The sequence below is a fragment of the Chionomys nivalis genome, chromosome 9 (assembly GCF_950005125.1).
Source record: "Chionomys nivalis chromosome 9, mChiNiv1.1, whole genome shotgun sequence".
NCBI classification, from domain to species: Eukaryota; Metazoa; Chordata; class Mammalia; order Rodentia; family Cricetidae; genus Chionomys; species Chionomys nivalis.
In genome coordinates this window covers 39,562,309-39,582,333 of record NC_080094.1, presented here as the reverse complement: position 1 = coordinate 39,582,333, position 20,025 = coordinate 39,562,309, and the positions used below count along the sequence as shown (strand labels likewise).

At 41.6% G+C, this 20,025-nt stretch overlaps 1 protein-coding gene across 7 annotated transcripts in view; it reads left to right on the top strand.

The window, feature by feature from the left end:
* Positions 1–20,025, top strand: part of Plcb4 (phospholipase C beta 4) — a 371,211-nt gene that overhangs the window by 98,013 nt on the left and 253,173 nt on the right. Inside the window, exon 1 of one of the 7 annotated variants that reach the window (XM_057780477.1) lies at positions 6,590–6,736. The exons of the other annotated variants lie outside the window; for them this stretch is intronic. The gene's annotated coding sequence lies outside the window, so the exon portion shown is untranslated. Of the gene's footprint in view, positions 1–6,589; positions 6,737–20,025 lie in introns of those variants that run through there. 7 annotated transcript variants of the gene reach the window in all.

Sequence of the window (20,025 nt, the reverse complement as noted above, 5' to 3'; positions counted from 1 at the left end):
TCTAGTTCAATGCTCATAACTTACACATTGGTGCTATGGACTTATCTTTAAGCTGTGAGCTGTTGATTGCCAGTATGTGACAGGTGATATGAAAATTTGACTTCCAACACAAAGCATTGCCAATCTAAAAGTCACGTTCTTTATCTTAGTGATTCAATTGAAGAAATAAAAATCAACTCCAGCCTCATGAATAGCACCCAGCATTGCTTCTGTTGAGCATTGCATGCTTTTCTTGAAGTGCAGTAAAGGGTTCAGGTGGAAGCTAGGAAACTAAGGACACTGGCTGCTCTTACAGAGGACCTGAGTTCAGTTTCCAGCACTCCTCTGCCTATCACATGACTAATAACTTCCGATAACTCCAGTTTCAGGGGAATCTGACACCCTCCTCTGGCCTCCAAGGGCACCTGCACACACATATAAACACGGAAATAAAGATGAAAATAAATCTATTAAAATTAGCAAGGTAGCCGGGCGGTGGTGGCGCACGCCTTTAATCCCAGCACTTGGGAGGCAGAGGCAGGCGGATCTCTGTGAGTTCGAGACCAGCCTGGTCTACAAGAGCTAGTTCCAGGACAGGCTCCAAAACCACAGAGAAACCCTGTCTCGAAAAAACCAAAAAAAAAAAAAAAAAAAAAAAAAAAAAATTAGCAAGGTAATCTCTAATCCCAGCACTCAGGCAGCAGAGGCAAGTGAAACTCTGAGCTTGAGGCCAGCCTGATCTGTGGAGGGAATTCCAAGACAGCCAGGGATATACAGTGAAACCTTGTCTTGAACCCCTGTCTCCCCCAAACACCCTAGGTAAGAGAATTTAGGAAGAATTTTTATTCTTTAAAGCTAATGATTTTTCCTCCCTTTACTGATAATTATTAGTAAAATAGAATTAGTAATCGTTGGTAGAATTTAGTAATACTGCTCTTTAGTGATGCAATGAGATGTTTAGATCACTGAGCATGAAGAATTAGAGTGACACTGGTGGTTATATCATCCCAGATGATTCTGATATGCTTGATTATCCTTTCGTATATTTTTTTCCTTATGTAAAGTAGTTCTGTTTCATGGTCATTAGGTAGATGACCCAGGTAGACCAGTTGGCTGTGTTTATTAGACTGGCTTTGTCATGCTGTACAATAATGTCCTCTGATAATTTATCCTTTTGTTCTGGCCCCACTGAACTGACTTTGAGTATATTGGATGTCATTTTTACAATTGATCCTTGCAAAGTCAAAGGGATCAAGGGCACCATTAAATTCCTGTTTCGTTTTTAATCAATAAACAGCTGGGAGCTTGGGAAAAGTAATGTGATTATTAATATGTTTCCAGTATTTTTGTATTTGAGATGAGAGGAAAAAAGAAGCAGAGAAGGCAGAGATGTGATTGTTTTTTGAAAGGTTTTATTTATTATGTTACAATAAACAAATATCCTTATGCTTTCTTGAGTTTCCTAGTCATGAGGACAATGGACACCACATTAGATGTACTATTTAGAACTCCTGGGGCCAAACATGCTATGTGCATAGAACCAAGAGAACAGGACGGCGTGGTATTTACTCTAGAAACAGAGCCTCATTTTTGCTCACAGATCCTGTAGTGTTTATAGTAACCGTGGTGTATCTTGTGCAAGTGGAGTATCAAGGAAATTAAGCCCTCCAAATCAATTCACTGTTTAAAAGCCTAAGGGATGTATTGTCCCTAGGGGGAAAATGAAAAAATGATTGTACTCTTACTTTCCACACCACTCTATAAACAGCTGTTGTTTCTGTGTCGTATCTGATGCACCAGCCTTTAGAGTGGTGTACTGCTGGAGGCTACAGGTAGCCCGAGAGGGGCTGAGGAAGCCTGATTTGAACCATTTGTCAATTTCTTTGGCAGAATTATCCCTGCCGCAGCCAGCTTTAAGTGACTAGTTACTGGTTTGAGATCACCAATCTTGGAGCTGGGAGAGCTGCAGAAAGTTATTGTCTCTAGGCTGTGCCAGCTGCTCAGCATCAAAAAGCAGAAGTAAGTGGTTACCAGAGGAGGCCTAAGGAAGACAATTAGGAGTGGAGGAGTGGGCGTGGTCACACCCTTAGCTACACTGTCAGTTTGACACTAGCCTGTGTAGGAAACAAGAAAATGAACATGGGGGAGGTGGTGGTTTTTGTGAAGAGATTCTCTGTGAAGGTATCTAGTTTTTCCCTGAAACTCTGAAGATGAAGATAAGCGGGGTTAAAAAAAAAAAAAAACTGCGTGAAGGAAGTGGCTTAAATCCTGGGATTTAGCCTCTGAGGAATAGCTGTCAAATTAGGTGATACATAGAGAAATCAGAATCATTCTCTCAGCTGGGCGTAGTGTCACACTCTTTAATCCCAATACCCCAGAACCCGGGAGGCGGGAGGCAAGCGAGGCTGCTCTCAGTGAATTTGACACCAGATCTACAGAGAGAGTTTCAGAACAGCCAGGGCTAAATAGTGAAACCCTGTCTATAGAAATCCCTCTCTTTGGATCCCAACAGTAGAGGTTTTGCAAGGTCAAGGGCAAGGCAGAGAGAGTCCTTGGTTGTAACAGAGAGGTTGAGGCCCGGGTCAACAAAGCGACTCCTACCTTGATGCTATTTCCAAATTTTTCACCAGCCTCTTTTCTAGTTCTGTTTTTCCTGTGGTATTTTTTTATATTGTGTTTTTAGTTTTCAGGATTTTTTTTGTGGTAGAAATTGTTATAAATGTGAAAAGCAATATGAAATCCTTCATTTACAGAATTTATTAGCTTTAGAGAATATTTATTGATGCCAAGATATGAGATGAAGATAGCGCTCCGCTCCTACACTTCCCTCTTCTCCAATCGCTTGATCGTGTACCTCATTTTTCATATTGGCAAGATGGGCAATGCTTTTATTATTCTCAGAATACCATAGATCTTAGGCTTCCGGTTCATATTTAAATACATTATGTTGCAAAGACCAGAACAAAAGAAAATACAAACAAGGCGAGCAAGAAAATGCAGCAATAGGGTAAAGAACCCCATGACTGCTGGAAACTAGGAGGGGACAACTCACTTAGTATATGGGAACCTGGGACCTGGCCATTTAAGCAGGGAGAGATAGGAGCAGCTGGAACCCAAAACACAGTTGGGGAGAGGGGGAAATCGTTACTCTACACCTCTGTGGCCTGAACATCCGAAGTGGACTCATGTACTTCCACAAGGAGTTTGAGCACTGTGTGGGTCCATATCCAGCCTAATGGCACTCAGCTGTACCTTAGCAATACAAAGAGACCGTGTGTGAACTCCTCTCTGTGAAGCTGGCTGCTCTCAGAAAGCAGGCTGGAGCGTGGCTCACATGCCAGAGCACTGCAGCACATGCTGAACGTATACCCAAAGCTTCGGGTTCTGTGTTTTCCTCTCTCGGTTCTCGTGGGCCCTTGTGAGGGAACTGGTTTTAGTTCTATTTTACAGATTAAAAACCGTGAGTAAGATTCTGGAAAAGTAGGCTGCTGGCTTAATGTCCCATGTCTTCCCTAATCATTTCTTTGTAATTTTATATTTAAATTTTATATATCAAAGCATATACCAAATATAATTTGGTTTAATTTTACAAACTTTGTTATAAATACTCTTGCAAATAAATGAATACATCATACACCAGTATTAACTAGACCAAAAGTTCATGCAGCTCAGTCAACTTCTATACAGTTAGGCATTCAGAATGAAAGATTGGAACTTCACATTAAAATTTCATACTTTTAATATCAAATGCATTTTATACACGTTTCTATCATCAAACCCAAAATCCCATGACAGACTTAGAAGTAGAAAAACAATTAGCTCTACATCCTCTTTCGTGACTTTGCCTCAGCTGCCGTCAGTCCTTTCTCATCCCCTAATGCTTAGCATTTCTCGCTCGCTTTTCTTCCTTAATCATTTTTTCAATCAAATGCTACTTTCAATATCTGGTAGTAGTCTTCAAATAGGATAGTTTATTATTCTACTCATTAGAAGATACTTGTGAATTAATGATGTAATATTTGTCTCGGAAAATCAAAAGGACAGGGTTTTAAGTTAATTTTAAAATAAAATTTATTATTAAGAAATTTGCAAATAAAAAATAGATCACACCCAAATTAACCAGACCTAAAGTCTATACATATCACTGACCACCTTAGGACATAGACGTTGTGGTGCATCACGTTGAAATTCTCACTTTTGGTGGTGATTCATGTATAGAAATGCTTTTCGTTAGTTAAGTTTATTACATGTATTCTTACTCGAAAATTAGAGGAGTACAACTGGGTTTAGAAAGTTTTCAATCTTTTACTTACTTTTTATATTTATTTATTTGATGTGTGAGTATATGTGTTTATCATATGTTTCCCTAGTGCCCTAGGAGGTCAGAAGAAACCATCAGATTCCCAGTAACTGGAGTTAGAGATGGTTGTCAACCATCATATAGATACTAGGAACTGAGCCTGGATCCTCTATACAAGCAATGTGTTAACTGCTGAGCCATTTCTCTAGCCCCTGTATTTATAATTATTATTATTACTTTAATGGAAAAAAAAAAAAAAAGGAAGAGTGCTAGGGCTGGAACCCAGGACTTGTGCCTGCCAAGCATATTCCTTACTGTGGAACTCCACTCACAGCCCCGGAGATTTCTGTTGGTAAGGGAGAGTGACTGGGGAGAATCCCCTGGGCGGAGCACTGTGTTCTTAGGTGTGGGAAGGAGGGATACAGAGTTGACTGCATCAGCACCCGTGTTCTGGAGGTTGGACCCAAACTCATGTCCCCTTTCTATGAGAACAGAAGCTGTGTGGGGATGTGGGGTCGTTAGAGGACTGCAGGACGAGACCCGAGATAAATAAAATATTTGTGGCAGGAGTCAGGTTTGACAAGTGTCTGAGTCCACCAGTATGGGAGTGGTCGAAAGGTGTGCAGAAGGATGTCAGTAGTACTGTGTTTGGATGGGCATCTCACCCTCAGGGTTCGAGGAGAGCAGGCTATCGTAATTCAGCCTCACGCCCACTGTGGTAGCTGCACAATTTCAAAATTCTTGTGGGTGGATGCCGCGCTACCTTTCAGATTCGCCATTATGAAGTTGTTGGTAGTTGTGATGGTTGCTATTTAGTATCAGTTTGACAGGATCTAGAATCACCTAGGGGCACCTAGTGAGTGGCACCATTCCCTGGGCTTGGGTCTTGAAAGCATAAAAAGGATGAAGCTAACTGGGTATCGCCATTCATTCATTGCTCTGTTCTTCCTGACTGTGGATACAGTGTGACCAGCTAGCTCCAGCACTGTGACGTGACTTTCCTGCCATGACTGACTGTACTCTCAAACTGTGAGTGGAATAATCCTGTAAGCTGCTTTTGTCAGGTATTTCGTCAAGTACTTTGTCGGGTTGCTCAGACAGTGGTTGTCCAGCATCTGTGCAGTGTGCTTCCTTTTCATCTGCCTGCATTCTGGGGAAAACACCCAGGCTCTGAAGTAGTGAAGATGTGGAAATTGATCATACTATTGTTTCACAGATATTATTTTCTGTTGGGACATATAAGGAACTTAATTCAGTGATTTTCCTCAGTGATTGGGAACTCATCACAGTGTGAGCATAATGAACTAAAAGTTAGCAAACGAAATCTAGAGTTGTAAGCATTTTCCCGAATTGGTATTGTAAAATACTGTTCTCACTGGGTATTCTCAAATAAAGAGGCCCATGATTAAATGAGTCAGGGAATTAAAGCATACAGCTCCCCGTCTAATGGATTCATCAGTAATATGCAATTATCATACACTAGAGACATTGTGATGTAGGAATCCATTTATGTTTGTATAGGTTGATTATCCTAAAATTTTACCTGGAATACTGTTACACATTTTGTATTGTTTGGTACAGCTGGGAAATACTGAAATTTTTATTGTAAAGTTAGCACTTGTAGATGGGTATATCTGAGGACTTGTATGTGTGCATGCATTAGCATTTTAATCCGACATAGAATTGTGCTCCTGATGAGATTTACTTACAGGGCAAAAGTCTCAACACTTGACCATTCATGCAGCAAAGTTAATTCGAGAGCTCCTTTTAGACTTGAGCTCATATTTATTTCCTTGTTAGCTTCACTACGGGGAACTTTGAGCTTAAAGGTCTCACGTCTTTTCTTATACCCGCAAGGTAAAGTCAGAAAGGGATGGAAGAGGGCAGGCAGTTCAGAGAGAGATTCTGAATAGCCTGCAGAGAAGTTACCTCATTGCCCCGTTTCTTGCACTGCAGACTTCTTTTCTTTAGGGCTAGAGTTTTGTGTAGCCTTCAGTACAGAATGGCTTGGTTGTTTTTCTTTTTAAGAATGCAGATGTAGTTTTCAGATTTCTTCTTGTAAGGGACAGCAGTTTCTCTCCAAGAGGCACTTCTGGTCCCGTTCCGGCTGCTCACTCCTTCCCCGGCAGTGTTCCTGGGCAGTCAGCCTGTGAAAAGCATTTGCTCTATTTGCTGTTCCGCTTAGAATAGTTGAAAGAGTCCCTCTCAGCCTCTGTCTGTCTTGTTGTGGCCAAGGGCAGTGTTTGCCCAGCCTCTCACTCTGTGACCGAGGGGTGGGACTTTTTTCTTCCCTCTTGCCGTGACTGCCTGTGTGGGCTTGTTCATCCAAAGCTCCTGCCCCTTCCTCCTGTTCGGGAGGGAGCTTGTTCAGAGCTCTGCTTGCCCTGGGTTCCGCACCTGTCTCAGGCATGCTCTCAGAAGCCCATTTGTGACTGGATGAAGCTTACTCCTTCTCAGGTAAGAAGGTGTGCAGAGAAGTGGTATTATGGGAATGTCACACGGGAGCAGCTTTGATATAAGTTATTCTGTGCTCTTCTGGTGAACAGGTGCAAGTAGATACCGTGTTTTTAAATTGCACGAGCCACCCAAACTCCAGAGAGTATGCGATTGTGGTTTGTTTTTCTTTGATTCTAATGAGAGAAATTTGGTCAAATTTTAACCAAGTGTATTAGGCACTCTCATTTCGTGGTATTTGTAGCATTAATCTGATACAGATTTATCTTATTATTTTATGTTGTACAATTTCCCCAAGTTTGCTGGTAACTCGGGTAGCTTTTTCCATAAAGCACTCATGGATGCCTCTCGCTTGACTGATGGGATTCTTACATTTCTAATTGAACCTTGCATGGGAAGAGCTGGGGACATATGGGAAACATCTGTCCTTTGTGCTGAATTTTGTTGTGAATATAAAGTCACTCTAAGAAGTAAGGTCTATTATTAAAAATTGATTTCTCTCTTCATACTGCTTCCTGGGAATAGGTTAGTGTGATACAAGAAAGCACAGGTGACATGAAGTGACTTTTATCATTCAGGAATGACCACAAAACAGGTTTATTTTTGTCTGCTGTTCATAATTAATGGAAGAATGGGGCAGGATCCAGTATTTTATTTCAGTTGCCCCCCATTTTTTGGTTTAATTATATTAAGAGATTTGCCTTTTAAAAGTTTCTTGAGTAAAAAGAATGAAAATAGACCCTGTATCATCTTGAAAATTTATTTATTCCTTGTCTTAGAGACTTTGTTATTGTATAAGATGTTTGTCATGGAAGTCATTCATATTCATGAATGAAGGAGTGGTGCTGAGGCATGAAAGTTAAAGATCATCTAGAATAATTAGCACCACATTGGTGTTAGACAAGAATTTCATGTATCATCCTTTGTGTTGTTGTTAGGAAGACCTTAGAGTCTTGGAAAGCATGTAGATTCTGAAAGGTAAATCCTTTAGTTTTGTCTGAACCATGACTAACCTTATAAGGTTGCTTGAGCAAAAAAGACTTTATTGTATTCCTTCGTGTACCGAACTATGATCAAAATAAGCTCCCCTGCCAGTTTATATGTGGATTGAGCCCAACATTGTGAGAGGGTTTTTAAGGGTGTGGGAAGAACATTTACAACTGCCTATGACAGCTGGAAAGGGACAGTGGCTGGGGACGCCAGTGGCAGTTTTCCTGTTGGAGAAACATTGTAGACAGTTATGCATTAGAGAGCAATCCTATGGGAAGGATTTGAGCTCTGCAGAGAACACAGTGTTGCCAGACTCACTGCAGTATAGGAGATGATGATTTTCAAGACAGTCCTTCAGCGAGGGTTTAGTTGTACAGCCTTGCCCAGTGGCTTGGAGGCTAGGACAGACACATTGTAGGGCAGCAGCAGTTGCAGGAGAAGACAATGCAGGAGACACGTAGGCAAGGCTTCATGACGCTTACCTGTTTTTACCATCCTGTCTGCAGATAAAGCTGCTAGAGAAAGGACCTGTTCCAGAGACTTTTTCTGCAGACTTGCCGGTTCCTCCACGGCTTCTCACAGTTATCACAGGTACAGGTGAGGCAGGGCATGGTGCTGCCGCATGCCAGCTGAGGAACCCCACTTTTCCCAGCAAGAAACTATAGCAGGAAATAAGATAATTACATAGAGTGTTATTCTTAAGTTCACAGACACCATCTCCTCCACACTAGGAAATTACGGTAGTTGTGAACAAGCGATTTGTAAATATGATGGAGGTGAAGCCACAGTGTCAACGCTGGCCCTTTGTGAGTGATGTAACCAGGAAGATGTAACTCATAGCTGTCTTTCTCAGCACTTGTCAGTTCTGGTGACCTAACCTGATGCTCAGCTCAGCTATTCTTTTGCTATCACCATGGCCACCACCAAGTGCTCATGCGCTACCTCTGTTCCCTTCTCGTGTTATGTCCTACTCACCAGGAGCCCTTTTTGTGTTGTTTGATTTGTGTTCAACACCTGACTCTTCATAACCTCCGCTGGGCAGCCTGGCTTGCAGCTGCTGCACTTCTGCTCTCTGTGAATTTAAATAGAGAGACTTTGCCTGCAGCAAGCTGCTTTTTCTCCTCCTGCATACTGCACAATTTTCCAATGTAATCATCAAGTTTGGGGTGGTTGATTTTTATTCTAAACAAAACAAGAACCGCCCCCCTTACCCCCCAAATCTCAACTTGTTTTACTTGGGCTTTGAGCTTTCAACTTTAAATACTCTCCCTAGATCGCTGTGAACTCTGGAAGGATAAGAAGCAGGCAGTTGGGGGTTGGTGTGCCACTCAGGCTCTTTAGTAAGCAACACACCTCATATCTACAACCCCCGTCAGCCTTGTTTATGAAAATTTCAAACATGAAGTAATTTGGAAGCCAGTGACTTTATTGGTTCTTAAATTATGCAGTATAATTGGTGAGTTAATATAGATACTGATGGGAAGGCCTGGTGGTAACCATGTTCTCTTGAGCCATCTTTCCGGCTATCAGTTGGTATCTCTAGAAAGAGAGGAGAAAAACTCCCCTCGCTTTTTCCTGTGAAGTTTCTAGTAGGCACAGTCACCCCTTGGCACAGCCTGCCCTAAGTCGGTTCGGGCGTAGTCTTTTCACAAGCAGAATGCCAGGGCTCTGGGACTGTCTTGTCCATCGGCATGTTACAGTGTGTCTGCCAAGAGAAAGTCAGCAGATCCTTTTGGACAGAGGGCTGTGTAAATCCTCAGCTAGCCACAAAATAACTCATTATAAATGGCAGATGCCTACAGTTACTGTAACAGAAAGGCAGTGGCCAAAGGGAAGACTACTTGGTACCATAAAATTACTCAGGGGCTTTGATGTGCTCAAATTCTGTTCTGTAAGAGTCCTAAGCATCTGTTATTTGTGTGTGCTGGGGGCAGGGCATGCAGGGTGGCTCCTTTTCGTGAATGTCTTTAGCACTCTTGGTGGAGAATGAGTCCCATCTTCAATAAAGCCATACAGCTTCTCCAACAGCCACCATCTGCTTTATTTGTGACTGATGGCCCAAGAACAGCCGGTTGATTCGGCTCCTTTCAACGAGAAAAGTCCAACTGCATTTGAGGCTCAGTCCTTTGATGCTCTTCCTCAAGCTACTATATAGATGTTTATAAGGATTTTCAAAGATATCTAATTTCCTAGAAATTTTATTGTTTTACTTAGGAATGCAAAGAAATACCTTCCAGTTTCTAAAAGTAAATGACCAGATACTTAATAGTTACTCATTAAATTTTTTAAGCCCAGAGATTACCTTTTTTTCTTACTTCTTTTCACAGCAATGAATAATTAGCCACCTGTTTGGCTGGAAAACCCATATATGTCTATCTATACCAAGTTCTTAATTTATTGTTATTTTTCCCTGAGAGCAATTTCCATCAGTGCTCACTGAGGCTAATTCTGACAAAACAACTCGCAAATGCATGTTTTCTGACAAATAAATTTAGGTGATAAATCTGTGTTTCCTACTGTGCTTATGTCAGTATCTGATAAATACCATTATTTAAATATTTAATGATATTCTCAGAGGCTGCAGCTTCTTTCATTTGTATATTCATGTCTTAAGTCACATGAAGTAGAGAATTATGGGAAATGGTGACCATTTCCTTTCTTTTCTAATGTTGAGCCCCAACAGGATAGAAAGAAATACTAATTAATCTTCTCTCACATCTTTGCAGGTCTTAGTGGGCTATAAATTTGATTGAACAAAGACTCATGACTTATGTAAGTTTCATGTCTTTAGCCTCAACTAAAAATTCAAGATTCTAAGACAGGAAAGAAGTCCCTAAGCTGATTCTCTGCTGAACTAGTGGAGACTGACTCTCCTTCCCCTCTTCTTTGTAAATCCAGCCTGCCTTTGAAGACCCTAACCTTGGGAAGCTTTCCTCACTGCTATAGAGCCCATTCCTTCTGCTCTCTTCAGCATATTGTTTGCTAGTGGATATCCCTTTTAGCATCACGCTTCGGTGCAGGTCGGGATTGTTAATTGCTCTCTATTGCTATACTAACTTTGACCTCCATACCTTCTCAGCGATGTCATAAAATACTGTGAACAAGACCTCTCTCTTACCTTTTTTTCTTTGTTTCGTGACTTTTCCTTGTGTAATGTGTTGAAGAACCACCTTTTAGTAACAACTGTTGGCCAGTTGTCTCAATGTGGAGAGAAGCCACTTGTCTTCATAAATGAGATAACTCCAATTTCCTCTATCCTTTTGCCTGGAGAATAGAATTAACAGAAGGACTATATCAGCGTTTTTATTTTTCCAGTTTTCTTTTTGTCTTCATTTTTTTCCCCAAACTTATTTCCATGTGTCTGGCTTTGTTTCAGTAATAGTCTTAACATTTAGCACTTTAATAATCCCTTCCAGCTGCAAGAACTCGGCGATTTTCTCAAATAAATTCCAGAATGGTTTATAAAGTTGACTGGCTGTGCTGGTGATTTAGAGTGTAAGAAAGATCTGACGCCGCAAGTCAGCGTCACCACAACTTGGGAACAGGTGATGGAACACATTTGCTTCCAGTCCAGAGATGCAGGCACTCTGTCCACAGCAGAGCCCGTGGCTTCAGCCAGGTATTTCGGGAGAGGAAAACTGAGTCAGAAGAAAAGCCATCTTACTGATTTATCGGTCTTTTGTTCCTTAGTTGGTATGAATCACACTAGGGGCTAACCCAATGAAGGAAACAAGTCACAGCAGTCGGTGTTTAGGACACGCTTTCTTGGATCTGCCTTGTGACGAGTTTCCAGTTCTGCACAAACAGCTGCAACTCCTCGTCTAGTTAATTAGACGAACTGGCAAAACACAGATCGCTGCTCTCCTGGGCTACAGTGCTCTTCAGTTCAACCCAGCATCTGTAAAACTCTTATATCAGTTGGCTGTTAATGCTGTGAGAAATTGTCATAAACCGGCCAGCGGTTCGTGTTAGCCTAATAGATAAACTCGTGAGAGCGGGCGCCTGGATGTGCCTATGGGGGTTATCGTGATCACCATCCATTGCTGTGAGAAGACAGCATTCTTGTGGTGGGAGCATTCCAGGCAGGAGAGCCTTGGCTATGTAAAATGGAGGAAATGAGCTGAGCACTAGAAACCAAACTTTCATTGGTCCCTTTCTCTCCTGATCATGGATGGGATGTGACCAGTTGCTTCAAGCTCACCTTGACATCCTCACCACAGTGAATGAGCTGTACCTCAAACTGACAGCTATAACAAACTCTTTCTCCTATCAGTTGCTTTTGTCCAGGTATTTTATGTTAGTTACTGAGAATGAAACTCCAGCACTACCGTCACAGTTCCGGAGCTTGGATGTCTAAAACAGGCCTGCGTGACTGTGTCTTCTCTGGAGGTTCAAAGAGCGAAGCAGCTCTCCGGGGGCTTCATGCCTGCATCACCTGTCTTCGCATCTATTGCTCACTGCACTGAAGCCTCACACTGCCTGTCTTCCCTTTCATTTGTTTCTTTTCCAGGACCTCTTTGGTCATGGTGGCTCACCTAGAAAATGTTGGATTACTCCCGTATCTGAAAAGCCATCATTTAATCATGTGTAAAGAGTCCTCTTTGGCTGTAAGATAACATATTCATCTGTTCCATGAATTCAGGTGTGGTTGTTGGAGGCAGGTTGGGGCAGAGGGTTATAATTTCACCCCTCTACCCCCCACATCCCCTCTTATTCTCACCTGTGGAGAAATATCTGACCCCTTCAGGTTGTGATCTCACTTCCATTTGAGTTGGTTATTCACCCAGCAGACAAGGTGAGAATTACATTAAATGGGATTCCCCTTCCCCCTTCACAGATCATCACACATTGCTGTATCTTTTCTTAAAGCCTCTGTTAAGAAAGTACAAACAATAAATAGGCTGTCTTTTTTTAGCTTGATAACTTCTTTTCCCCTCCGTTCTTCCATTTACTTGGCAGCATTTCACGTTTCAAGTTCACTTGACCGTGTGCTCATTGGCTTTTGCTTCAATCTGAAGCAAACTTTTATCCACATGCTTCTCTTCCTCCTCTTGGTTCTCAGTTGATGTCTCCGCATGCTTGCTCCCTTCCTCAGAGGACTTCCTGCCTCTCAACTGTGAATTTCTTTCCTGTTTTTCAGTGAAGTTGCGTCTTTTTTTGCCTTCTGCTTTCCCCTCAGGATTCTCTTGTGTTTGCCTTTGACAATGGAAAATGAAATACAGTTTGAACCATGACTCTGTCTTTTATCAGCAGAGCACAGTATGATTCATTTGTGCTCTTAAGGAACAACAAAAATAATGTCAGAAATATAGAGGTTGCATAGTAAGAATTGAAATAAACTCACTAATACTGAAGGAACCTGAAGAAGTCATGGCTTGCTTTCTGAAAAACTTTAAACTTTCCCTTGACAGCTTTACTGTTACAGTAACAAAGTTAGTTGGTGGAAGAAATTAATGAGACTTCTTTTTACTTACTTAATGGGTATGACCTTTCTACATCTGGGACATTGGTACAGGAGACCAAGATGTCCAGTTGGGCTTTCAGTGTGTGGTTCTGGAACCAGCTGTGAGAGGTGCACTGGGAAGTTGGTATAAGGGCACATTATCCTGTCGGGCAGAGGCACTGGGGAGAGGGTCCTGAAATGTTCGCTTGAGACAGCTCCACAGGAGGTGAAGTAGAGTCGAGCTGCAGGAGTATTGAGGGGCTGTATGGGCACATGAGGAGCCAGGGAGGTCTACGGCATCCAGGTCTCCTTCTCATGGTCATGTGATGTACTAACTATCCCTCACAGCCTCCTGTGACTTCCAGTAAGCTGTGTTCTCCAAATACTTGCAGTTCCAACAAATGGTACTCTCAAAGATTTCTGATTCCAATAAGTTGCTCCAAGTCATCTTAGTATTTTGTGGAGGAAATGGTAATCTGAATCTGCTTCAGTGTGAACTAGTGCTTCTAAGCCAAATGGTTCACTCACAGTGCTTCCAGCCCAGGGAGTACCAAGGCGTCACTCTGCACAGCCCACCATGTCATAGGCACCTCAAGTAGGCCCGTGTCACAGGCATTGGAGTATAGCAATTGCGGTAAGTATTGATCTATCAACACTCTAAAACCTATGAAATATACTCCAGATGAGGATTATCTTCCTTCCCTGACTTGATCATTCAAACTGAATTTGACAAACACCATTAAGCCTGTATTCCTATCAAACCAGATCGTTCCTAACACTGTCTCCACATCTGGTGAAAAGTTCACTGGTCCACTTAAGAAAGTATTAGCATGATGGAATGGTAATTTGCATGCAACAATATGCATCTGTTGTCAGCGTTCATTTGACATTTCATGTGTTCACCAGTGTCACCGTGGCCACAATAATAATAGGAAGTTATTCTTTTGCTCCTGGAACCTTTTTTGAGCCCTCTCACTGCACAGCACTCTGCTCAAATCGTTGCTCGTCTGACACTGATTGGCTGACAGTTACTATAGATTTCATTTTGCTTTTGCTAAATAGAATCATATATTCTTTTTGTCTGGCTTTCTGCTTTAGGCATTGTGTTTCTGCAATTCTTCATATGTTTTTGGCAGTTTGCCTTTTAAATAAAACTTCTGAGTAGTACTCACATGGGCATACATGTCAGTTTATTTACCTGTGTATAGACATGCATATTTCCAATTTCAGGCAGTTAGGATCAATGTGCTCATAAGCATCTTATTTCTACCTGGGTTTGTTTTTATTTCTCTTGGTTAAATATTTGAGAATGGAATGGCTTGGTCTTGTATTCAGGTGCATGAGAAACTGCCAAGTTGGGCTTCAACATAGTTAAATTATTTTCCATTTCCTCCTTCATTCTTTGAGTTTTTCCACTAGGACATTTTTACATATTGTAAGTTTAGACAAAATACAACAAATTTATGTTTATAATGCATATATGTATGTTATCTGTTTGTGTAAAGATCCATCAAAAGGACGTGGATGTGGGCATTGTTTATTATGTTGTCTGAGGTAGCATCAATAATGCTATTTTGTATAGTATATAAAATTCCAGTACATGAACATAGACTCAAGTCCCTTAATTAAATGTAGATGACACCTGTGTTTCCCCTTAATAGTCATCTTCTTTAGTCTCTTCCTGGCCATCACTAATCAGTAGCAAACATCTAAGGGAAATAATGGAAACTGTAACATGAAGTAATTGTTATTGAAATACCTTTCTCTTTTATAAAGAAATTAGAACCATTATGTTTTTTGGCCTGTGAGCCCTGGTATCACACTATGCAAAATTTAAGGGCCATTGAGATGAATAGAGGGTAATAGGGATGTCAACAAAAGCCAGAGAGAGCAATAGTTACTGTTCTTCTTGCTACTCACAAGGAGTACCAACAAGAGGCATGATAAGGAGGAAGGAAGGGTTTACTTTGGCTTACAGTCGGAGAGAACACAGCTCTTCATGCCCGGGAAGCTGTAGGGCCATGATCATGTAGCGCCTGCTTACCCTGCATCCACAGTGAAGAAGTGGAGAAAGGAGAGTAAGTAGGACCCTTCAAAGAAGCCTTATGGTACTACCCCCCACCACCAACAACCAGTGACCCTCTTCCTCCAGGTAGATCCCACCTAAGGTCAATCCCCAGCTGGGGAACAAGTGTTCACACCTTTGAGAGTGTGGGTGACATTTCATATTCAAATTGTAATTCCAAGGAAAAGCAGTTCTAAGGGGACAAGGTTCAAAGAGCACCTGTCAGGATCTTGGGACCAAATAAGGAACCCAATGAGGATGGAGATGATGGATTTGTGACCCCCACGGAGACTTCAAACCAGACTTTCTTATGCACCCTTGTGACACTGAGCAGAACAGGAAGCATTTCAGGTAGATGTAAAAGCAGCCTGCTGTAGAGAGAGTGACTAATCCTGTCTCCGGGGTGTGAAATGGAGAAATGGGGAAAGGTTTAGGGGAAAAAATAGCAGGGAATCGGAGAGCTAAGTAATGTAACCTTCATCCCTTCGTATGGAATGCTGTCTCTGCTGAAGCGTTCCTAGGAATAAAACATATGGCTAAGTGATTTGTTTTACAGCCTTTTTCTTAAAGGTGTGATGGCCGCTTAAAACCCTGCTGCTAATTTGTGTCACACGGCAAGCAGAGACTCTGTGACCAGCCTGAGCCAGGGGCAGGGTGCTGGTATAAATTTCAGTGACTCATCCCTTGGGTCTAAAATAGCAGCAGGCTGAGGGGCAGAGTGTCTTCAAGGAAGGAAGTCTTTCTGACACACGTTCCCCCCCCCCGAAAACAAGCTTAGAAGCAGGGTGTGTGATTCAGTGTCTCAAGCTGGTGTGGGAAATGGGGCATCAGTGGATATGAGAGGAAAATGGGGGATGAACTTGCATTATAGCATGGAAGGCATTGTGTGATAAGAGGAGAAAATTTGAATTTATTTTTTACAAGCTTTCAAAATGGCTTTAGGCGTACCCTAGGGCACAGTCAAATAGATTGTGATAGGGTGCACAACAGGACCGGGAGTATTCATGGCTCTCCTCTCCCGTTAGTTCCCGTCTGTGTATAATTAAGCTGCCTGAGGATCCGCTTGCCCTTTTCCTGGGTTAGAGCTGAAGGGTGACCTTCTTGTCATCACACAATGTTACTGGCCTTGTCCTACCTTGTCAAAAAACATCTTAAGTCCTGAACGGAAGGATACTGTGCTTTTGAAAAAAAAAAAAAGCTGAAGATACAAATTGATATGAGATTACTATCTATGAGCAGAAAAGAAGCTGAGAGTATTATTGTATGATCTTTAAGAAGCTGAGAGTATTATTGTATGATCTTTAGGAAGCTGAGAGTATTATTGTATGATCTTTAAGAATCTGAGAGTATTATTGTATGATCTTTAGGAAGCTGAGAGTATTATTGTATGATCTTTAAGCACTAGCTAGAGGGGAGAGTAAATAGGATGGATTCTGGTTTGGTCCCCAGAGAGACTGTGGGGTCTTTTGAGAGGTGTCAGGAATGTGGGGAGGTTGGCGGAGAATGCGGAGAATAATAATCTTCTAAACATACTCAATTCTTATCCCTAGAGTTTGCAAATGTCACTCTTAACTTCACAAGAATGCCTAACTTTTCTAAGGCCTCCACCCTTTAATCCAATTCTTCATGCTGTGGCGACCTCCAACCATAAAATTAGTTTCATTGCTACTTCGTAACTGAAATTTTTGCTACCGCTATGAATTGTAATGTAAATATCTGTGTTGTCCCTTGGTCCTATGTGGTCACTGTGAAAGGGTCATTTTAAACACACCCTGGCAGCCTCACTCCCCCCGCAAAGGGGTTGCAGCCCACAGGTTGAGAACCCCTGGCTTAAGGGAAAGGACCTGAGGTGGAGGTGGTGATAGTCTAGATAATCTGGGTAATGTATTCCTTGTGAATTTTGAACAATAAAGAACTTAGCTGATTGTGTCAAGAGAGACAGAGAGAGGGATTTGAGAGGGCTAGTGATTGGGTTCTCAGAGGAAAAAAAAAGAACTCATCACTGCTGCTTTGAAGATGAAAGCAGGGCCATAAACTAAGGGATGTGAGCAACATGTAGAAGCCAAGTGACAAGGAGAACCCTAGAGAAAGGAAGGAAGAGTGCTCTCTCTCTCTCTCTCTCTTGGGTGTGTGGTGGGGTGTTGAGATAGGGCTTCTCTTTGTAACCCTGGCTGTTCTCTAACTTACTCTGTAGACCAGGCTGGCCTCAAACTTATAGAGAGGCTCTCTTGACACCCTGATTTTTAGCCTGGTGAGACATGTATTGGGTTTCTGGCCTATAGGACTGTAAGAGACTTAATGAATATGTGTTGTTTAAAGCCACTACTTTGTGGTTTTTGTTAGAGCACCATCAAGAAATTAATTCAGCATATTTTTTATAGTTTTCCCATTCTTTCTAAAATACCAGGAGTCAACCTTGGGTCTATGTATTGCTAGACATGAGTCTGTGCCCACCACAGATCTGCCTAGTTCTTTCATCGAGAAAAGGGATGAGTTAGATAAGATACTTAATTCTGTTAGATGCACCAAAGGTTAGCAGTTTGGTTGAGGCCATTTAGTCTCCTTGAGTAAATGCTTGTTTTAGTGAATAACAGAAAACTGCTGGGGCTGGAGAGTGGCTCAGAGGTTAAGAGCATTGCCTGCTCTTCCAAAGGTCCTGAGTTCAATTCCCAGCAGCCACATGGTGGCTCACAACCATCTGTAATGGGGTCTGGTGCCCTCTTCTGGCCTGCAGGCATACACACAGATGGAATATTGTAAATATAATAAATAAATAAATATTAAAAAAAAAGAAAACTGCTATGAAGGAACATTTCATCTGAATTTTCTTGTTCCCAATTATTTATACTTCTGTGTCCTCTTCCTCAAAATTTGAAGTTAGAATAAATGATCTCAGGTTCCTTCCAGCATGAAAATTCTCAGATAAAATAGAATGAATTTAACATTCTGCTTGCTAGTTTATTCCCTTCTCTCACAAGGACTGGGAAAATGAAGACAGCCATATTCAGGAGTTATTAGTAAACAAAGACATGTGTGATTCATTGGGAAACATGGCCGTATGTTGTGCTTCAACTACCTTGTTTAGGACTCCACATCCTAAGTGCTAGGCAGAAATTAGCCATCTGCCTTGGAATCTTCTTGCTGAAATGTTCCATCTGCATTGAAGAAAGTAAAATAGGAGGTTCTGGACAGAGCCACACATTAGCATAACAGTTATGTGGCCCAAGCATCCATCATCATAAAAAACCCTGTCTTACTTTCTCAATGGTTTATTACATAGAATGATGTTCACTATTGTCAAAAACATTTTTTCCTTGCTCCGAGGTTTAAATCTCACAAGCAGAATTAGACCTTGATCAGAAAGGTTTTCCGTTATGAAGCTGATGATACTGAATTTGAAACATAAAGAATCTCCCAGGAAATAATTACATGTGTTACTGTACAGAGGAACACACACAGAAATCAGTTCTTTTAGGGTGACCTCTTGCCCATATTCAGTTTTATATGAACAGGGCACCAAGCAAAACCCCTCTCGTGCATGGGGAAAGTTGCTTTTTCTAGCACCAAAATGGAACATTCTAGAGCCCCTGAAGAAAAGACTCTTTCTAGTGTTGCCACATCGAGCGCGAGGATTAGTTCTGTTCTGTCAGCCCATCCATGGGTGCGAGGTCACATTCGTGTTCATTCTACCTCCCAAGGATCCAAGGTGCAAATTTGGCAGCAAAAAACTGTCTACAGATGTCCAAAGAATTATCCCATTAGAAGAGAGTTTGGAACGTGGTTCCATGCGGATCATCTGCTGCTAAAATCTTGTTCCAACGCCGTCAAGTCCTTGGCAATAATTGAACAAATATCCTTGAACTTGTTAAGCAGCCCTGGACTTGCCAAATGCTGTGGCGAGACCTGTGGAGATGATAAGTCTATTGGGAGTGAGACCCTTAAGCACATGGCCCATGTGTTGCATCTAATGGTGTTGGAGCACTCCTTTGAAGATTATGACCTTGACTATAATTTGGATAATTGACCAACGTGGAGCTGTCAGAGTTGTTTAAACAGTTACCATTTGTAGAGGGCCTCCATGTGACTGTGGCCTAATGAACTAGGTACAAATAGCATTCCATAACACTGTGCTAATCCTTTTAAAACATTGGTGCTGATCTGAAGAACTTCTGCCATCAGACTGTGCCATGACCTGTCTGCCAAAAGAAACTGAGTTGTCAACCATCCTTTTCTTTTGCCATTTTGATCACTATTCAATGTGTATCATAGAGCAATCCTTAAAGATGATGATAACTAAAAGTATTTTCCCCATAGACTAATTGTTGTATTCCCTGCCCCTCATGCCTTCTGCTCTTCTTCCCAGTCAACCCTAAGTGTAGGGCTACTCTAACAACATTCTGTGGAGTGCATATTTAAAGGACCCACATTTGCCTTCATAGTTCTGTAGGTCTATGATCAGATCATGTGTGATGGAGTTAGAAGGAAGGATGGGATGCTTGGCTTCTCATCCTTTTTTTCTTTTTTTTCAATAAGGGCATTAGTTCCATACTGATGCTTATGGTTTCATGACTACCAAAAGTCCTACTGCCAAGAATTTGGTATGACACAAACATTCAGTCATCTCGCTGTCACCAAGACAAGTGAAGATAAATCATTTTTCTGTAGTGTCTTAGAATAATAGTCACATGCCATTGAAAAAGATACCCTTCATCTTATTCCCTTTGCGAGAAAAGGTTGAAGAAGACAGTGGATTTGAGAATTTCAGCTCTTGAAATGACTTCCTGAAATGATTTT